Consider the following 19,868-nt stretch of genomic DNA (forward strand, 5'->3'; position numbering starts at 1 on the left):
GGAATAGTAGTAATATGAGAATCAAATGAGAAATGATAGAACCAATATAGTATTAAAGCAACCCTCCAACAATGAAGTAAAGTCGTGAGAATTATTAGGAGTACTATTATAGCTAGCATTTCTATAGTACTTCAAGGTTTGCAAAGAATTCTCTCTATCACTGAAATTACCGGTTCAGTCATTATCATTTGGTGGCTTTGTGTTCTCACTGATGTGGGATGCTCCCTCCAGGGGTGCAGACTGAAACCCATCAGTGCCCTCTCACTTTGTACAACTTCTGTCCATGTCCTCCTATAAATTCTTTGAAGGGAATCCATCCCATGTGCTTGGGGCCTTCCTCTGCTTGACATCATGTGGGTACAAATGGAGAATATGAGTTGCCCCTTGATTTTCCACTGCTCTCTGATTATATTTTCCCCCCAGGGCAATGAGGGCCAAGTGACTTGCCCAGGGTCACACAGCCAGCAAGTGTCAAGTGTCTGAGGCCAGACCTGAACTCAGGTCCTCCTGAATCCAGGGCCGGTTCACCATCCACTATGCCAGCTAGCTGCCCTGCTCTCTGTGATAACTGCAGTAATAACCAATATCTATAAAGTTTGTACAAAGTTTTACAAAGGTTTACACATATCTCATTTATTCTTACAACCATTCTAGGAAGCATAGGTGCTAGTCCCATCCCCATTTTACATGAGAAAACTGAAGCAGAGAGAAAGGTTAAATTACTTGCCCAGGGTCTCAGAGCTAAGTATCTGAGGCAGGATTTGAAGTTGGGTCCTCTGGAATCCAAGTTCATCACTCTCGATACTCCACACCACCTAGTGGCCATGGACAGAAGAGCACAACTTATTTTGGACAAAGTCCACTTCTCTCTGAGGCTGTTTCCTCCTCTGCATAATGAGTTGCGTTAGATGATCCCCACTAACGTCCTTTACAAACTCCGATATTCTCACAGACTCAGAAAATACTAAGAAAAGAGGTTCTCTTAGAACACAGAATGTCAGAAGTAAATAAATGAAGGCCAGAGAGAAGTGGACATAGCCACACTTATACAACCTGTGGGGAGCAAGAGCCAAGACTTAAAGTGAGGGTCTTGATTCCCAGTACAGTGCCTGACCCACTGCACCACATTCTGTACCACCTTGGTCTCAACCAAGAGACAGGTATTCGTTTATAGAATTACTTCAAATGGCAGTCCCCACCCATCTACTTTTACACATTTGCTTGTTGTTGCTATTCAGTCGTTCCAGTCATGTCTGATTCTCATGACCCCATTTGGAGTTTTCTTGGCAGAGATACTGGAGTGGTTTGCTATTTCCTTCTCCAGCTCATTTTACAGATGAGGAAACTGAGGCAAACAGGGTGAAGTGACTTGCCCAGGGTCACACATCTAGTACATGTCTGAAACTGGATTTGAACTCATAAAGATGAGTCTTCCTGATTCCAAGCCCAGTACTCTATCTAGCTTCCCCATGTATTTATTTACATATCATCAAATTCTGTCATTGGCAATTAGGTAATATAGTGGATAGAAAATGCTGGACTTGCAGTCAGGAAAACCTGAGTTCAAATCTTGCCTCACATATTTAGCTGTGTGACTCTGGGCAAGTCAATAAACCTCTGTCTGCCTCAGTTTCCTCAACTATAAAAAGGATAACAACAGCATCTACCTCCCAGGGATGCTATGAGCTCGGCACATAGTATATCATTATGATTATTAGACTTTTCCTAGGTCGCTGTTTCCTCTGAAAGCCAAAGGGGTAAAATGAGGACACAGTGTTTCAGGCAGAGCAGCAGCAAATTAGTATCTGAAGTCTTTCAGCAAGAAGAGAGAAGAGGTAGGTAATTAGATAAATGTAAATAACTGTAGCCTTGCTGGTAATTACAGTAATGCTTAAAGACGACAATTGAGGCCGCTTCTGTTTACAGTAGGACCAGCCAGCAGTCTGCTAGGTGCCAATCAAAGCCAGCTGAGCAAGCTAGTGCCCTAGCCCAAATGAAGGCAGTAAAGCCTGCAGGAGTCACCATCAGCGAAGCACCCAGCAGTGAGATACAAAGCAGCTGACAAGGGCTGACTATTAGCACAATGATCAGGAGCAGCAGAAGTTTGACGTTTGTTCTTCTAGCTGATATAGCCGGGCAAGGAATGTGGCCAATGTGGCCAGGGCCTGTGCAGAGTGTAATGTTTGTGTATCGATCAGTGCCAATCAGCAGCCATGCCTGCTCAAGGGTAACATGGGTCTCCAGCCCAGGAGACGTAGTGAAAGGCCAGAGGAATGCTTCTCTGTTCTCAAAGAATGAGAAAGAGTGAAGTACTCTTGGGATGAATACAAGCGGGGCTTCAGAGGGGAAATAAGGGATGAAAAAAGGTCTGGAGAGGCTGCCTAAACTGAGCCTAGAAGATGGAGCAAAGTGGAAGAATGTGGTCACTAAATGTCTTGGGGTCGAACAAGTGTGAGGCTCTCACTTTAAAGGGTATAACCAGACCATTTGAGGAAGCAGCTTCTTTCAATCCAAAGGATAGATATAGACAGAGAGATGGAGATGGATGGATGGATGGATGGATGGATGGATGGATGGATGATATAGATAGAAAGCAATAGACACAGATAGAGAGGGAGAGGTATAAAGATAGACAAGAAATAGACAGAGGGATAGAAATAGAGAGAGAAATACAGATAGAGTGATAGATGGATGGATGGACGATCGATGATGTTAATTCCCAAAAGAAGTACAATCGCTATCATCCCCATTTTATTGATTTTTTTTTTTTTGTGGGGCCATGGAGGTTAAGTGACTTGCCCAGGGTCACACAGCTAGTAAGTGTAAAGTGTCTGAGGCCAGATTTTAACTCAGGGACTCCTGAATCCAGGGCCAGTGCTTTATCCACTGCGCCACCTAGCTGCCCCCATCCCCATTTTATAAATGACAAAACTCTAGCTCACAAAGGCTAAGTGATTTGCCCAGAATCACAGAGCTCCTATGTATTAGGGTAAACCCCATTTAGGGTTTTCTTGGCGGAGATACTGGAGTAGTTTGCTATTTCCTTCTCCAGCTCATAGTACAGATGAGGAAACTGAGGCAAACAGGGTTAAATGACTTGCCCAGGGTCATACAGCTATGTGTCTGAGACGAGATTTTATCTCAGGTTTTATGCCACCTAGCTGCCCAGATATGAGGACACAAAGACAAAAGAAACAGTCGCTTACATTCTACTGAGGAGTACAAAATAAATCTAAGTGAGAAAGTATGACACAAAAGAATTGCAAGAGGAAGGGCACACTAGCAAGAAGCACAGGGAGTGGGGTGGGGAATCATCTGGAAAGGCCTCCAGGAGAATGGGATCTCCATAGTCCTAAGGTATAACAGCATCTTTTTTTTTTCTTCCTCATGTTTATACAGACCATGGCAAGGACTTGATGCTTGCCCAGAAAGCAAATCTTGATGGATTCCATATGAGTCTATATCAGCTGGGTCCCCATCTGCCATTATTCCAGGCAACTTCCACCTCCCCTTAAGAGCACACCTAACTGGGTCCACCTTTGGCCTCCCGCATCCACCCTTCACCCCACCTTGTTCCAGTTCCCTGACTACTCACCTCAGGGAAGCAAAGTGGGCTCAGATTTGCACCATATAAGGTCCCTTCAGTTCAGCCTGGTTTAGGAGAAAGAAAAAAATAGAGTCAGACATCTCTCCAGACAGCTGGTGCTCCCAGGCCCCACCCTGGGCCAGATAGACTGGGAATGAGAAAACCTTGCCCAAGACCACACAGCTAGTGACTGACATCGATGGAACATGAACCCAGGTCTGAGTAATTTACAGGCAAATTTTTGCCTGTTTAAGACAGCAAGGTCTCCCCAGAGCAGAAAGATTCTGGGGGAAGGGAGGAGGTGACAGGGAGCAGTTACCAACTGAAGGGCTGTCTGCCCAGGCTTTAGCATCTAGGCCATGCAGAGGGTACATACAGAAAACCAGATGCTCGTAGTCACAAAATCACAAAAAGAATGAGAGCTGAAAGGGACCTCAGAACACAGATAATGTTAGAAGTAGAAGAGACCTCAGCACAGAAGACAGAGAATTATAGAAATGGACCACAGAATCTGAAAAATCTATAGAACATAGAATTGGAGAAAAAGGGGGGCCTTAGAACAGAGAAGTCAAACAGAAAGCCTGAAATAGATTCAAATCTAATTAGGAATTGTTTGGCAAAATAAATAAAAATAGAATGGACCACAGATAATGTTAACATGTGGTTTCCCAAGTCACTACATGGCCCATAGGAATCCTGATGTATTGTTTGGCGGCCTGCTTTTCTATATGAATTTGATACTACTGCCTTAAAACACAAGATAAGAGCTGAAAGGGGACTAAAAAGAGAATGCTATAGTTGGAATGAACCTTAGAGATCTCTACAGTGGGTTTACCTAGAATTATAATCATCTTCTATAATAAAAAAGAATGGTACATATGGACAACTGGAATTGAAATCCGAAGTCAATTACTAGCTTTCTTGACCTAAGGCAAGTTATTTCATCTCTCTGGGCCTCAGTTTCCCTCCTCTGTAAAATAAAGAATCTCTGAGGTACCTGTCAGCTCCACAGTTTTGGCCTGTGCATTCCGAGCTATGTCTTAATGAGCAGAAATGGACAGCACTGAATGTGTAGATGAGGCAGCTGACAAATTTAAGGGCCAGTCTATTTCCAGGGCACAATTCAATATTTATCAAGCACTTATTATGTTTAAAACACACTGCTGGTGGGGGCAGTTAGGTGGTGTAGTGGATTCAGGAGGAACTGAGTTCAAATCTGGCCTCAGACACTTGACAGTTACTAGTTGTGTGACCCTGGGCAAGTCACTTAACCCTTATAGCCCTGAAAAAAATAAATGAATGAACGAATGAATAAAAAAATAAAATACACTGCTGGGCACTGGAAGAGACAGGCTTAATCATAATACCTAGATGAAATATGCATCGCCAAGAAGATTATCCTCCAGTAGATGCGTGTATGAGTCCTATTCAATATATCTATATATTCATATAACAATACAGCATCTGGGTTGTCACAGTAACTAGAGTACTGGACTTGGAGCTAGAAAGACCCGAATTCAAGTTTGACCTCAGACACTTATTAGCTGTTTAACCCCAGAGAAAGCAAGGTAGTCTTCTCTCTAGGCCTTAGTTTCTTTATCTGTAAAATGTTAACATGTGGTTAACATGAATGGGGGCATGAAGTAGATCATCTCTAAGGGCCCTTCCACCTCACATATTCTATGTTCTTAATCAAGCAACAATATTTATTAGGCATTTATTATGTGCTCATTCTGACATTATATTCTAATATCCCTTTCAGGTCATATACTCTATGTTGAATGAATGAAAAAAGCTTAAGTTACTGGCACTAAGTACCAGTAACACCGACAGAAAAGTGAGAGAGTCACTTAGAATTGTAAATGATCACCTTTTTTTCCTAAGGATCTTATGAGCTGGGAATCAGGAAGACTCATCTTCATGAGTTCATATCTGGCCTCAGACACTAGCTATGTGACTCTGATCAAGTCACTTAACCCTGTTTTCTTCAGTTTCCGCATCTGTAAAATGAGCACTCCAGTAACTTTGCCAAGAAAACCCCAAATGGGGTCACAAAGAGTCAGACATGACCGAAAAATGACTGAACAACAAGGAGGAGGAGACAATGAATTATAGGATGGTAAGGCACAGGAAAAGGAATTTGGGTCTACAGAACCACAAGTATGGTAAATTGATCCATGGGGCAGAAATTGACAGATTCTTTCCAAAAGCATGTCAGCATTAATTTGATTACTGTGTCTAGAGCAAGAGATATGAATCATCAAGACAGATGATAAGATAGCCTGGGGGACTATAAGATGGGATGGGATGTGACCTTGGTCTAGTCTGAGATTGGCTAGATATAATGGGCCACCTTGTAGGTCACAATCAAAATAACTGAGCCCCCATTAGTCTTTAAGTTCCTTGAGGGCAGGAACTATTTTTGCCTTTCTTTGTGCCCCCAAGCTTAGCACAGTGCCAACATGCAGTGGTACTTAAGAAATGCTTGCTGACTTGATTTGAGTGTTGCTATTGTCCTTCATTCTTTTTTTTTTTTTCATTAATTAAATTTTTTTTAGTGAGGCAATTGGGGTTAAGTGATTTGCCCAGGGTCACACAGCTAATAAGTGTTAAGTGTCTGAGGCCAGATTTGAACTCAGGTACTCCTGACTCCAGGGCCAGTGCTCTATCCACTGCGCCACCTAGCTGCCCCTGTCCTTCATTCTTGAAGAGGACCAAAATGACATCACAATGTTGGAGTCAAGTTACAGTGCATCTGACTGTGGATGATCAGACCAATACGAGCTCAGAATGTTCTACCACAGGTCAGGCACAAATAATCCATGTGAACTTTTGGGTTGGATTCTCCAAATTTGTGCAGCTCTTGTTTCTTTTGAGCTACTTTAATTCTGCTTTGCTCATAGAGCACAGCTACTTCTCTGATGAGAGCACGCCATGCTGGGAGGTCCTGTGCCAGTGTCTCCCATGTCATGCAGCCAATTCCAAAGTTCTTAAAAGAGACCTTGAGAGTGTCCTTATGTCACTTTTTCTGACCACCAGGTGAGAGCGTGCCTTCTGTGAATTCTCCATAAAACAGTCTTTTAGGCAAATGTACATTTTGCATTTAAACAATATGGCCTACCCGTCAGAAGTGAGCCTCTCTGCTGCAGAGACTCTAGGCAGAATGTCAAGTTCTTTTGAAGAATTTAAAATCTTTATGCTTGATTAGACTGGATTCAATATGATTATATTAGACTAGATAAAGCATTAGTAGATGATTAATAAATGTTTACTACTTTGACTGAGCCCCAGGGCAGGAAGTCAGTGACATTGGCCTTCTTGTTGTGTCTTGCACAGACACTCATCTCCTTACTTACTTGGTTTTTATTGGCCTGTCCACAATGCCTGGAAGGATCTCCCTGCTCATTTCAATTTCTGGCCTCCCCCGGCTTCCTTCTCCTCAATCTTAGTGCCTTTCCTCTGTTGATTTATCCTGTATGGATCTTGTTTGTACGGAGGTGTGTAGATGTTGTCTCCCCCATCAGATGGGAGGTCTTGAGATCAGGGATTGCCTTTTCCCTTTCTTTGTATCCCTAGTGCTTAGCACAGGGCCTGGCAAGGAGCAGGCCCTTAATTAATGCTAGTTAACTGAATAGATAAAGCCTTTATTAAGCATTTACTAAGTGGCAGGCACCTGTGCTAGGGAAACAAGGCTGCCTCTGCCCCCAAAGAGCTTACATCTAAGGGAGACCACACCTAAAATGGAACTGAACAGCAGTGGTGGCAGGGAACAGTGCCCTGGAGAGGGTTAGGAGGAAGCACAGCTGGCACAGAACATTCTCAAACAGAGGTTCCAGGTTGGAACTCATCAGTCAGAGGAGGAAGTCTCAGAGCTGGAAGGCATCTGTGGGGAGGAGGCAGAAAAGGAATCAGAGATCTCCCCTGTTCTAAGGTCTCTTCTAGTTCTGACGTTCCATGTTTTATAGTCTACTCTATGTCCACTGGAGTCTCTCATATGCTCTTAGAGCCATGGAAGACCAAGAAGCAGAATCTGCAGCTCCAAGAAATCTGAGAAAAAAAGAGATGCCACAACAGGAAGTTGGAGGATTACTTCCTGGGGATGTCAGAGAGGATTTCTATTCAGGCCTGAAATGGGGGCTCAGTGCCCTCTGAGATTCCTTCAGGACAAAGATCTTGGCATCTCTACCTGACATCACAAGAGGATTGTGGAAGACACAGTCAAAGAAGGCAGTCACGGGGAATGGGGACAGTGTCAGGGGACAGCCAGTAATGTTTTTATTTAAGAAACCACTCAACTAAGGAACCTCAATTCTTAAATTAGAATTTTTTTAAAAAAGATTACTGGTTTCTTTTTTTTTTTTTTGCGGGGCATGGGGTTAAGTGACTTGCCCAGGGTCTACACAGCTAGTAAGTGTCAAGTGTCTGAGGCTGGATTTGAACTCAGGTACTCCCTGATCCAAGGCCGATGCTTTATCCACTGCGCCACCTAGGCTGCCCCACTGGTTTACTTTTAAAAGTAATACCTACCTCGTGCTTACCTAACTCAGGAGGATTTTAAATGACTACCTTCCTTTCCTAATCCATCCTCACACACACACCACACACACACACACACAAGACACAGGGACCCCACAGTCACCCACCCAGGACATACTTTAGAGAAGTGCCTGGATGTATACAGAGACAGACAGAGAGACACAGAGGACCAGAGATTTCAGGAGATAGCCCTATGCTAAGCTTAGAGAGGAAAAACAGTAATACAATAAAAATCAGAAGCCATGACTATGAAATCCCCCCAACAGAGAGTGAAAAAACAGCCTTGGATGAGGAGAGGCAGGAGCCCTGGTAAGTTTTAGCCCCAGCTCTGCCCCCAACCCTGCTCTATAATGTGTCAAGTCACTTCCCTTTGGGGTCTCATAAAGTGAAGGAGCTGGATTATAATATCTACCATCACAGGATCTCAGAGTAGAAAGTACCTCAGAGTGTCATCCATTCTAACCTGTCCACAGACAGGAATGTCCTTTACAATATCCTTGACAAGTTGTCTGATCCAAGCTCTGCTTGGGAACTTGTGGTGACAGGAAACTCACTACCTGACAAAATAATCTATTTCCACTCTCAGTTCTAATTGTTAGGAAACTTTGTCTTAGACAGGGTTGTACTACCAGACAAAATAGTCATTTCCACTCAGTTCTAGTTGTGAGGAAATTTCAAGTAGGACTAAGTTCCTAGTCTATATAAGTGAAATTTGTAATTTCTACCTACTGTTAGTTCCACCCTCAGGGCTAATGTAGAGTAACCCATTCCAATTCTCAGCAGCCATAATTATCTATTAAACAATAATAATAATACAATAACAACACCTTCCATTATACATTACACAGCTGCCCTGTCAGGGAGGAAGGGCAGGGATTTCTATACACATTTTACAGTTGAGTACATTGAGGCTGAGGTAAGCAACTTGCTAAAGATCACACAGTTAATTATTAGGAAGACATCTAAATCTAAAGTTTTCTGACTCCCTGGTCCAGTATTGTTCTTCCTACTTCTGACCCTCACTCAAGGGACCTTGTAATTTTTCTCTTTTGAAAAAAAAAGAGTACATTAACATATGAGGATTCTGTAAAATCTATAAAAAGCTTTGGCCTCTTGTTTCTTATTCCTGAATGTTTTCCAAAATAATTTGCTGTTTTCCTCTAAATAAACCGTTTTGTTGAAGTCATTGATCATTGCTATCTAGAAACAGGGATAGACTCTGAACCAGTGACTTCGTTAGCAGAGCTTCCTCCCAGAGAAGTAAACTCCTGGTCCCAATGCACATCAGCAAAAGCTGCCTAGGGCACTGAGAGATGAAGTGATTTGTCCAGGGTCACACAGATGGTATGCATCTAAGGCACGACATGAACTTAGGCCTTCCTACCTCTAAGACTAACTTTCTTAGCCACACTATCTCTTACTAATATTGGTTACATTTGGAGGGTCTCATCTACCCCTTGGTAGAATTGTTTGGAGCAGATATGGGCACATAAACTGTAATTATCTACAGGGTGGTGTTTCTGGCAAAGGTATTCCCCATCATCACAGGGCCCAAATGGAAGAGGAGGGGATTGCTTCCAGACAGTAAGGTCCTGCAGATGCTCCAATATATTTATGGACAACGTTGTGCTGACTGCATCAAGCCCCAGCTGATGGCTAAGCCTTCTAAATGAGCTCTACAATAACTGGAAAAAAATACAACAATCCATTCACACTAGGACAAGTGAAGCCAAGGAAATGAAGAATATCTATTACCCAGACTATACTATGCAGTTGGATCCATCAGTTCATATGTCTTCAACAAACACCACAGATGGATGATGAGTTTTGCCCAGGCCTGGATAGTAAAGGAAAGAGCAGGCTAAGATTGCCTTTGGAAAACTCTTCCTACTTATGATGAAGCCTATCTTCTGTCTCTAAAGGGGCAGGTGGTGGAGTAGAGGTATATAACCAAATATGAATTCTCGGATCTTCTTAAAAGGGGAAGTTTCGGGGCAGCTAGATGGCGCAGTGGATAGGGCACTGGCCCTGGAGTCAGGAGTACCTGAGTTCAAATCCGGCCTCAGACACTTAACACTTACTAGCTGTGTGACCTTGGGCAAGTCACTTAACCCCAATTGCCTCACCAAAAAAATTTAAAAATTTTTTAAAAAAAGAATAAAAGGGGAAGTTTCTCCTTTTTAAAGATAGTAGGATTGGTAAGCATGACAGATGCAAGGGGGAAAGACCATCAATAAAACATTTTAAAAGATGTGTAGAGGGAACAGAAGAGGTACAGAATGGCCCCGAAAGATAGCTATTTGTTACCGCCCTAGTTGTTTTAACTGTATATTATAATTCGTATTGTTTTTTGGTCATTTCAGTCATGTCTGACTCATCATAACCCCATCTGGAATTTTCTTGGCAAAGATACTGGAGTGGTTTTACCATTTCCTTCTCCAGCTCATTTTACAGATGAGGAAACGGAGGCAAACAGGGTGAAGTGACTTGGCCAGGTTCACATAGCTGACTCTGGGCCTAGCACTCTATCCATGGTACCAACCTAGTTGCCCCACCCAGCTGTAATTCATAGGTCTTTATAATACTAATAGATAGCACTTACTAAGTGCAGGCACTGTGCTAAGCACTTTACAATTATTACCTCATATGATCGTATAACCACCCTGGAAGCTATATTATTACTATTTACAGGTGAGAAAACTGAAGCAAACAGTTTGAGTGACTTGTCCATGGTCACATAGCTAATAACTGTCTGAGTCTGGATTTGAACTCAGTTCTTCCTGACTCCACATGCAGAATTCTACTCACTGCACCATCACTGATGATGACTACTGAAGTCATAATAAAAAATAACTTCTTAAAAGACAGTTCTTTGGATGGTACCAACCTTTTGCCATACACAAAAGCCCATCTTGTAACAGCAGCATTCTTCCAATAACTCTACATGGCTGCAGATCATAGACTACCAGAGTCTTGAAAGTACCAGGTAGATCCTCCAAAGGGCAGAGCAAGCACAGGGGACTGTAAATGGGGTGCATCATATTACCAGAGGCCATGAGAGAAGAGCAAAGGTGACATGGAAAAGAAGGGGGCAAATTGGGAGGAATGGTTGAGGGATCATTGATGGAAAGCCTTCGAGCTTCACTGAGATCCACACAATATCAAGAGGACTAAAGAAAGGCCTTTGACCCCATACTCAGTGGGACTCCTTAGGAAAATTTATGGGAGGCCATGGACAGGTTCTACACATGAGAACAAGACATGGATTGGTTTCAATTTTCACCACTGGAGAAAGGAGCCATACCACTGTGATCACCGATCCACAAAAGCATCAAGAATTTTTCTTTAAGTGTCAAGAAAGCCTTGCACTCCTCTGCCTGATCACAGGTATCATATGATCATAGAGCCAGAAAGGACCTTAAAGACCCCCTAGTCCAATTCATTCCTTTTACAGATGAGGAAACTGAGGCAGAGGAAGGTAACTGAGTCACAAAAGTCACCAAAAATAGTGAGCAACAAAGGGAGGGTTGCTCTGGGGAAATAAATTTGGAAAAAAAAAAGTAGGCCAGCAATGTGAGTTACTATTACTGTTTATGAATTATGCCAGGAAATGATGCCTATAGGATATTTGAGTCTCACAAAGCCTCTGCCTCCAGAAAGGCTCAAAGGTACACAGCCTGCCTGTGAATTCAAAGTTAAGTGCACAGGGCACCTCTGTCTGTTCCACTTCTTTTTTTTTAGTGAGGCAACTGGGGTTAAGTGACTTGCCCAGGGTCACACAGCTAGTAAGTGTTAAGTGTCTGAGGCCGGATTTGAACTCAGGTACTCCTGACTCCAGGGCCGGTGCTTTATCCACTGCACCACCTAGCTGCCCTGTCTGTTCCACTTCAAGACGCCTGAAGCCACCAATATAGGGAGGACACCAAGCAAAGATGATTCTCACCTTGGGGAAGACCTCTGACCTTATGAGACAAACCTCATAAATGTTAGCTATTATCCTTATTAACAGGGAACCAGAAAAGGCCAGAGTCTCAAAGCTAGAAGGAGCCATAACGGTCATCGAGTCCAACCCATATGGGAAGACGAATTTCTTTTATAACATCTCCAGACAGCAGCCATGCAGACCCTTCTTGACTTCCACTGACTTCCCACTTGCTAGAGCATCCCATTCATTCCACTTGGGGACAGCTCTGGTAAAGAGGAAGCTTTTCCTTAGATCAATCTAATTCTATGTCGCTCCAATTCCTCCACTACCACCCCCTCTTCCCCACCTTGGTCCCAGTTCTGTTCTCTGGGGCCAAGAGAGAGAGCGAGTGAGCTACATAGAGCCCCGGGATACCTGGACCAAACTGATGCCCAGACAACTGAACTTGGGGAGGGGGAGGGGAAGAAGTTGGGTGGAGCTCCCAGATGCTCCAGGGGAAATCTCCAGGTGCCTGACTCCCTAAACAGATCTGGAGCAGCTTTAGTGAAGGGCATGGCCCTCTGGCCTCCCTCAGAGATGGGAGTCATGATGAGGCAGCATTTCAACAGAGGCGAGCCCAGGCAAGAACCTCAGTGGCTCAGCCGCCCCCTCCCCTCCCTTCCCCAAGGGGGAGGGGTGACATGCTCCAATCTGCACATCCTTCCAGGCTAAGAACTCAGAAGCACCCGAGACAATGAAAAGGCCAGATGGAGACCATAGCATCCCACACTGCTGGCTCCTCTTCCTTCAATCAATCAAGCATTTATGAAGTGCCTACTATGTGCCAGGAACCCTGATGGGTCCAGGATAGACAAAGTTTAAAAATAAAGGAGAGTCTCTGTCTTCAAGACGTTTAGAGTCTACCAGGGAACCAACATTTACTCCATAGAAGTATATTCAACATATACCCTAGGGAACTGGGGAGGGGGAGGGGGTGGCAAAGGCACTAGCAGATGGGGGGATCAGGTTTCATGTAGGAGGTAGTGTTTGAGCTTTGAAGGAAAATTGGTATTCCAACAGGAAGGTGTGCACTCCAGAGATGAAGGAAAGCCTAGGCAGAAAGGCTATCTATACTCACTCATTATAAGCCATGATAACCTAAACAATGAGCCACAGAGGCCTAGCCTGGGGGTCACTAGTGGCAGATCATCTTTGCTTCTATCTTGCCACTGGACTTTGATGACTCCAAGGGGCTGATGACTTTGCACAGCTCTGTCTCACTTAAATCTAATTCACTCCCAAGTCAAGACATTACCCTCCTGATGTCACTGGTCCTCTTTGAAAAAGAATAAACAACTACAATGTAGAAAAGCACATAGATGAGAGATTACGAGCCAAGGATGAAGAACAGCAATAAGGTCAGAATGGCTCTATCCAAAAAGACATGAAGGGAAATTTCAGAGAGAGAAAGAGAGAGAGTGGTATGTATACATACATACATATGCATATGTATTGTATATATATGTACGTGTGTGTATATGTATATTATACATGCATATATTAAATTTCCCTGTATATTATTTCCCTTTATAGTTTTGTTATATTATTATGTAATTTATTATATGATTATATAAATTATATAATTTATATTACATAATTTCCCTTTTTATCACAACACACAGAGTAGATTAGAGAAGGGCTCTTAAATACCAGAGGAGTTTGTGTTTGACACTAGAGGTAATAGGGAAGCCACTTCAATTTCCTGAGTAGGGGCAGTGACAATGTCAGACATGTGCTTTAAGAATCCTATCTCTTGGGCAGGTGGTGGTTAGATGGATTGAAGAGGGAAGACTAGAAGCTCTTCCTGATGATTCTGGTCCCACTGGAGTCTCCCTCTGAAATTTTTCTGGCCTTTGTCTACTCTGTGCCAATCTTTTGAATGTGCTAGATGTGAAAGAGAACTTCAGGGCTGAAAGGAGCCTTTAGAGCAGAGATGTTTGGAATAAAGCATGTTGGTGTTAAAAGGGGCCTTAGAACACAGAATTCTAGGGCTGGGAAGGAGGACTTAAAGTTGTCATCAAGTCCACCCTCCTCATTTTACAAAGAAAACCTGAGTCCCAGAGAACTTAAGTGACAGACCCAAAATCACCACAGTGAGTCAGTAGCATCCGCTGGAATTGGAACCCCAGGAGCCCTGGCTCCTAGCTCTATAGCCATCTGCACGCAGTAATGCCCAGAAAATGGCAGGTACTGTTGTCACTCACCTTCCTACACAGAAGTATTTCTGTTCTCTTTGGTAAAACTGTAAGCTCTAAAAAAGGAGGTTTTCTTCACATGGTTCCCTATTCCTGTACTCCCAGCACCTGTTACAAGACCCTACCATACTAGCTACTTAACAAATGTACGTTGAATTTAATTGGATAAGCAACTCCTTGTGTGTAGGAGGGGTCTCTTCTTCTCCAATCTCCCCCAAAGCATCAGGCACATGCCTGGGCACACACAGGTACTCAGGAAAACTTTTGTCACTGGCTGGGACAGTATCAATTTCCTAGGGACAAGGGACTTGTAGGAGATAGAGTAACTGATTCAGAACAAGAAATCCCACAGTCAAATCCCCACTAGCTCCATGGCCTTCAGTTTCCTAATCCACAGAACGGGGACAATAATGTTTATAGTACTCCTCACTGAGGTTTGGGGGGGGCTTCTAAGGGGGAGAGGGGAGAAGGAAGGTCTATTAGATCCGTGATTTTGTCAATGAACTGGATTTCCTGTGAGGAACATTAGAGCTCAGTCAATCGATAAGTATTTAGGTGTCCATGCACCAGATACTTTGTAATCCTGACAGATACAAAAACAAAAATGTAACAGTCCCTGCCCTCAAGGTGCTTACATTTTGTGAACCTTAAATGTAACACAAAGCTGAATTGCTATAAATAAAGGTAAGACATTATTATTAATTATACAATTATTCACTGGAGAATTTATTCAGAACCTTTAGGGGCTTCTGATACACCAAATGAAGCTACAAAGAGCTTTGGAACCTCAGTCTAGATAGGCACCAAATTTCCTTCACAATGAAAGCCAACCTTTACATTTCCTCCACCATGAAAAGTAACCCTTAAACTTCCACCACAATGGCAGTCAATCCCTAAATTTCTTCCACAATGGACCCTTAATGGATCCTGGTGATATGCTAGGAAAGCCTTTTTTTTGTGTGGGGGGGTACAGTTGAAGTGGATGCTGCCACCATGCTGGGCAGGGCAATCCACCAACGATCAATAGGCATCAAGTTGGAGACATTAAGGTTTCCTTCAACAAATATTTACTGAGGACTCTCAGGGGGCTATTCCTATTGTCAGCACTAAAAATTATATAGAGAAGGAAAAGGCAGTCACCCACATGCAGGATAGATGAGACAAAAGCACACAGATACTTGGCAGGTTCAAAATCCCCTTCGGGCTCTTCCCACTTTGATCTTCCACAAGTCTCTTAATCATCAGCCGAACCTATAGCATAATAAACTCAGAAAATCTTCCTGCTGACTCCCTCTCCCCCTCAAATCCGTCCTTTCACTGCTGCCCCCAATATTAGTTGTGTGACTCCTCTTTGCACCCAAAAACATCAATGGCCACTTATCAAGTAACAATTTGAATTCCTTTCCCTGGCCTTTAAAGGGCTTCCCGTCTTCTGGCACCATCAATCTTTCCCAGCCCCATGCTCCCAAGCACTCATCATTCAGTAGAATTTAAGGGATGAAAAAATAACTCTAACATTTCTATAGTGTTTTGAGATTTGCAACTCATTGCCATATACTTATCCCATCTGATCCCACTCCCCAACATACCCAGGAATCTAGTGCCTTCTATGCTGTTGCTGTGCCCCCATCTTGGGTCCATAAAATTCCCCAACCATCTTCTAGAGCCAAGTATAGAACCACCTCTTCCATGAACCCCCTCCTGATCCTGTTAGTCAGTAATTACCTCACAAAGCACTTGTCAAACCTTCATAATAGACCTATCATTAGTTCTTGCTCTGCTTGTTTGTTTTTAATTTTACTTTGAGCTGGTTCTCCCTGTTGTTCCAGGCCAGAAGTGTAGCTGCCTCTACAGGCCAATCCCCACTGCTGATCAGCACCAAATTCAAATCAGGATTTAACCCATTCCCATTCTGACCTGACTCGTTTGCCCTTCCTGAATAGCCTGTGTGGACGGCTCCCCTTTATGGGAGCTCACTGTCTTGGGTGGTCAGCCCTCGTACAGATACCCCACTGGCCGGAGCCCTACTGCAGCTCCAAGAACTGATTCAGCAAGCCTCAGACACCCTAATGGAAGGGATTCCAGGCTATTCACTATCATATCCATTACCTCATCATCTATATGTTTATATCTGTTGCTGTTGTTCAGCCATTTCATTCGTGTCTGATTCTTTGTGATTCACATTTGGAGTTTTCTTGGCAAAGATACTGGCGTGGTTTTCCACTATCCTTCTCTAGCTCATTTAACAGATGAGGAAACTGAGGCAAACAGGGTTAAGGGACCTTGCCCAGAGTCACACAGCTAGTAAGTGTTGAGGCCAGATTTGAGCTCAGGTCTTCCTGACTCCAGGTCTGGCACTGTATCCCCTGCACCACCTAGATGCCCTATTCATTTCTATATTATAGTACTTACTGTGGCAGCAAACGAATGTCCTCAATTAGACTGTGACACCTAGTTTTTGTCTAAACTGCATCTTTCCCCCAAGTGGTTGTCACAGTATCTACATACATAGTAGGCAATGTTTGCCTGAATTAACCTCATTTTAAAGATGAGAAAAACTGAATTAAGTTCAGTGGATTAATGTGCCCTTTCTACACACACCACACTGCTCCTAATAATTAATATCCCATGCCATTCCTCCCAGGACTTTCATGTACTGCCTGGTTTGACCCAGACAACAGTCCATCAAAACTATGGGGTAAGATAATTCTCCCCCACATTTAGAATGGAGAACCTGAAGCATGGAGGTTAAAAGGTTAAGTATGGAACCAAGCTTCACTGGAAAAAATATGGAAATTCGGGTGTGAGAGAGAACAGTGTCAGCTGCAGGGGTCAAGGAAGGTTTCTGGAAGAGGTGAGATTTATTGGGAGTAGGCAAGATGCACAAAGGCCAAGGGATCAAGTCAAGTCAACATTCAAGAAGCAATGAACCGTGTGCTGGCATAGTGCCTAAGCATTGGGGAACCCAAGAAAGACAAAGACAGTCCTGCCCTCAAGGAGCCCACAGTCTAATGGGGGAGACAATCAGCAAACCAACTGCGTATGCTTACGATACATACAGTATCAATAGGAGATCATTTCAGAGGAAAGGCAATGAAAAGCCAGGAGATGGAATAACCAGGAGGCCAAATGGCACGAATCACAGATACACAGAGAAGAGTAAGGTATAAGAAGACTGGAAAGAGTGAAGGATTTGAAGTCAGGGGATGTGAGTTCAGAACTTGGCTCTGTCACAAACTGTGTGACCCTTGAACGTCTCACTTCGGCCTCAGTTTCCTTCTTCTCGCAAAATACAGACACATACCCCCAGACCCAGCTGGATTCTTTATTCTTGAGCAATTTCCCATTCCTGATGGCTTTCCCTGTATAATGTTTGGTCTGTGAGATCCTCATCTACTCCTTTCCACGAACCCTTCAAAATCTGCTCACTCAAGATTTAGGCTGCTTGTTATGACGGGGCCTAACTTTCCTCACCTTCTCAATCTCAAAAAGACAGCGTAGTTAATGTCCTACCCTCCCCCAGGCTGCCGTCATTCCAAACTAGTTCCTGCCCCACTAGCCAGAATGAAATCCTGCACAAAGTGCCACCAATTCCTCTTAGAACCTTTTCTCTATCCCCGATTACCTGGAACAAGGCTGACCTTTCTGCAGAACCACATTCAAGTCATGGGTCTCGTTCTACCACCCTCCATGATAATTATGAAATCAAATCTGCTTTGGGATCCTGGGTTCAAGATCCCTTCCAACCTTGACATTCTATGTCCTCAAGCCTCTTCTACTTGCGCTCATATAGAGGCTGGTAAAATGGAATATGGTCCCAAAATCATTATGAGAGTGCTTCACATTGCCATAGCACTTTGCTTATAACAACCCAACAACCATTGGCAGCCACGTATTATTATTACTCTTTTACAAATGAAAAACAGAGGCCTTAGGCAAGTTTAATGGTTTTCCCAGAGTCAGAGAGAAAAAGGTAGTAGAAGTCCAACCCAGAATTCCAACCCCCCCCAGCTCAACTCTCATTCCCCAAACCATGTCAGAAGTAAATATTGTGTTTGGGCTGGTGTAATCTGGGAAGGCTTCCTGGAAGAAGAACTTGAACCAGGTCTTGAAGGATGTCTGGGGTTCCAAGAAGAGAACAGATAGGGAGGAGGGAAGGCAATTGGCAGTTTGGAGGTGGCATGGCTGTAAAAGCTGTCATCCTCCTCAGGAAAGAGGAATGGAGAGGGGTGCATGTGTCTGGAGCAGGAGGTCCTTAGGTCTGCCACACCTAGGGAGAGGTGAATACTAAAGGGAGAATACGGGGGTTAGTGAAGGTTTACCAAGCATTTTCCTCACAATAACCCTGTAAGGAAGGTGAACATGAGGATTACACTTCCATTTTACAGATGAGAAAAACAAGGCTAAGTGAAGTAACTTGTCCAGAGTCAGACAACTACTAAGCGTCAGCGTTGGGATTCACTCCCAGGTCTTCTAACTCCTGGTCCAATTCCATTTCCAAATCCAAGAAAACTTCACCCATCTTCCCAATTCTGCCTGAGGAATTAAACGCCCGGTGAGGGCTGACCACATCAAGGGCAGAGCTCAGAAGTCAAAGAGTTCCCAGCAGGCCTCATTAGAGAAAGCACGAGGGTGCATGGGGTCTGCAATTAGCCTGGATCAGTAAGGAGTCATTGTTCTGGCCCAACTGGCCCCAATTGTCTAGTCCTTTGAAGAGAGATGAGAACTGAAATCAAAGAGAATCCGAGGTCAGAGCTGGAAAAGACTTGAGGAGTCATCTAACCCAGGGGTTCTTAACCTTTTTGATCTTGACAGACCCTTATATCTATCTGGTAAATCCTATGGATTCCCTTTGCATAACTTTTTTTTTTCATTTCATAAGGGCAGGAAATGCTAAATTTCATTTAGAGGCTAGGGAAATGAAAGATGTGGGGCTTGGAAGGTCCCCCCAAAATCTCTGCATGGCTCCAGGTAAGACCCCCTCATTTAGTCTCATCTCCTCATTGTACAGAAGTAGAACCCAAGTCACAGGGAGGGAAATTAACTTGCCCAAATAACACAGGACACGGATAGAGCAGCATCTAGATGTTCAGAAGCCCAGGATAGGATTCTTTCTCTCTACCTGCAGCGATCTCAGAGGACATGTAGATGTCAAAAGTCCCAAGGATCTATGATTTCTCTAGTATTATTGTTTCTCTGACCAGTGGATCCCAACCCTTCCACATCTTATTTCGTCTCTTCTGGGCCAGCCAAGGAGGCTACAATTCTTAGCTAGGCCGATCTTCAGAGGACGGACACCGCCTGTCACGGACTTTCTTTCCAACTTCTCCTACCTGACAAAGCCTCCTTCAGTGGTTTAGCTTTTAAGAGCCCAGGACCCAGTTCCATGCCACAGTAAAGAGGGGAAGACTTTAACAGAATCTGAAAACAGCAAAGACAAGGAGTCACATGGGCGACAAAAAAGCATCACCATCTCCACGTTCCTCTCAATGAGGATGACTGAGTAAGTGGTTTCAGGATATCTGCTCATTCAACCTAATGAAACATTCACCAAGCACCCACTATGTACAAAGCGCTAGGTGAAAAG

The 19,868-nt window shown here is 43.7% G+C and overlaps 1 protein-coding gene across 1 annotated transcript in view; it reads right to left on the minus strand.

Moving 5' to 3' along the window:
• PTP4A3 (protein tyrosine phosphatase 4A3) overlaps positions 1 to 19,868 on the minus strand; it is a 217,956-nt gene that overhangs the window by 116,160 nt on the left and 81,928 nt on the right. Inside the window, exon 3 of the mRNA XM_043973401.1 lies at positions 3,596 to 3,651. The gene's annotated coding sequence lies outside the window, so the exon portion shown is untranslated. The remainder of the gene's footprint in view (positions 1 to 3,595; positions 3,652 to 19,868) is intronic.

Source organism: Dromiciops gliroides, chromosome 1 (genome assembly GCF_019393635.1).
Source record: "Dromiciops gliroides isolate mDroGli1 chromosome 1, mDroGli1.pri, whole genome shotgun sequence".
Taxonomy (NCBI): Eukaryota; Metazoa; Chordata; class Mammalia; order Microbiotheria; family Microbiotheriidae; genus Dromiciops; species Dromiciops gliroides.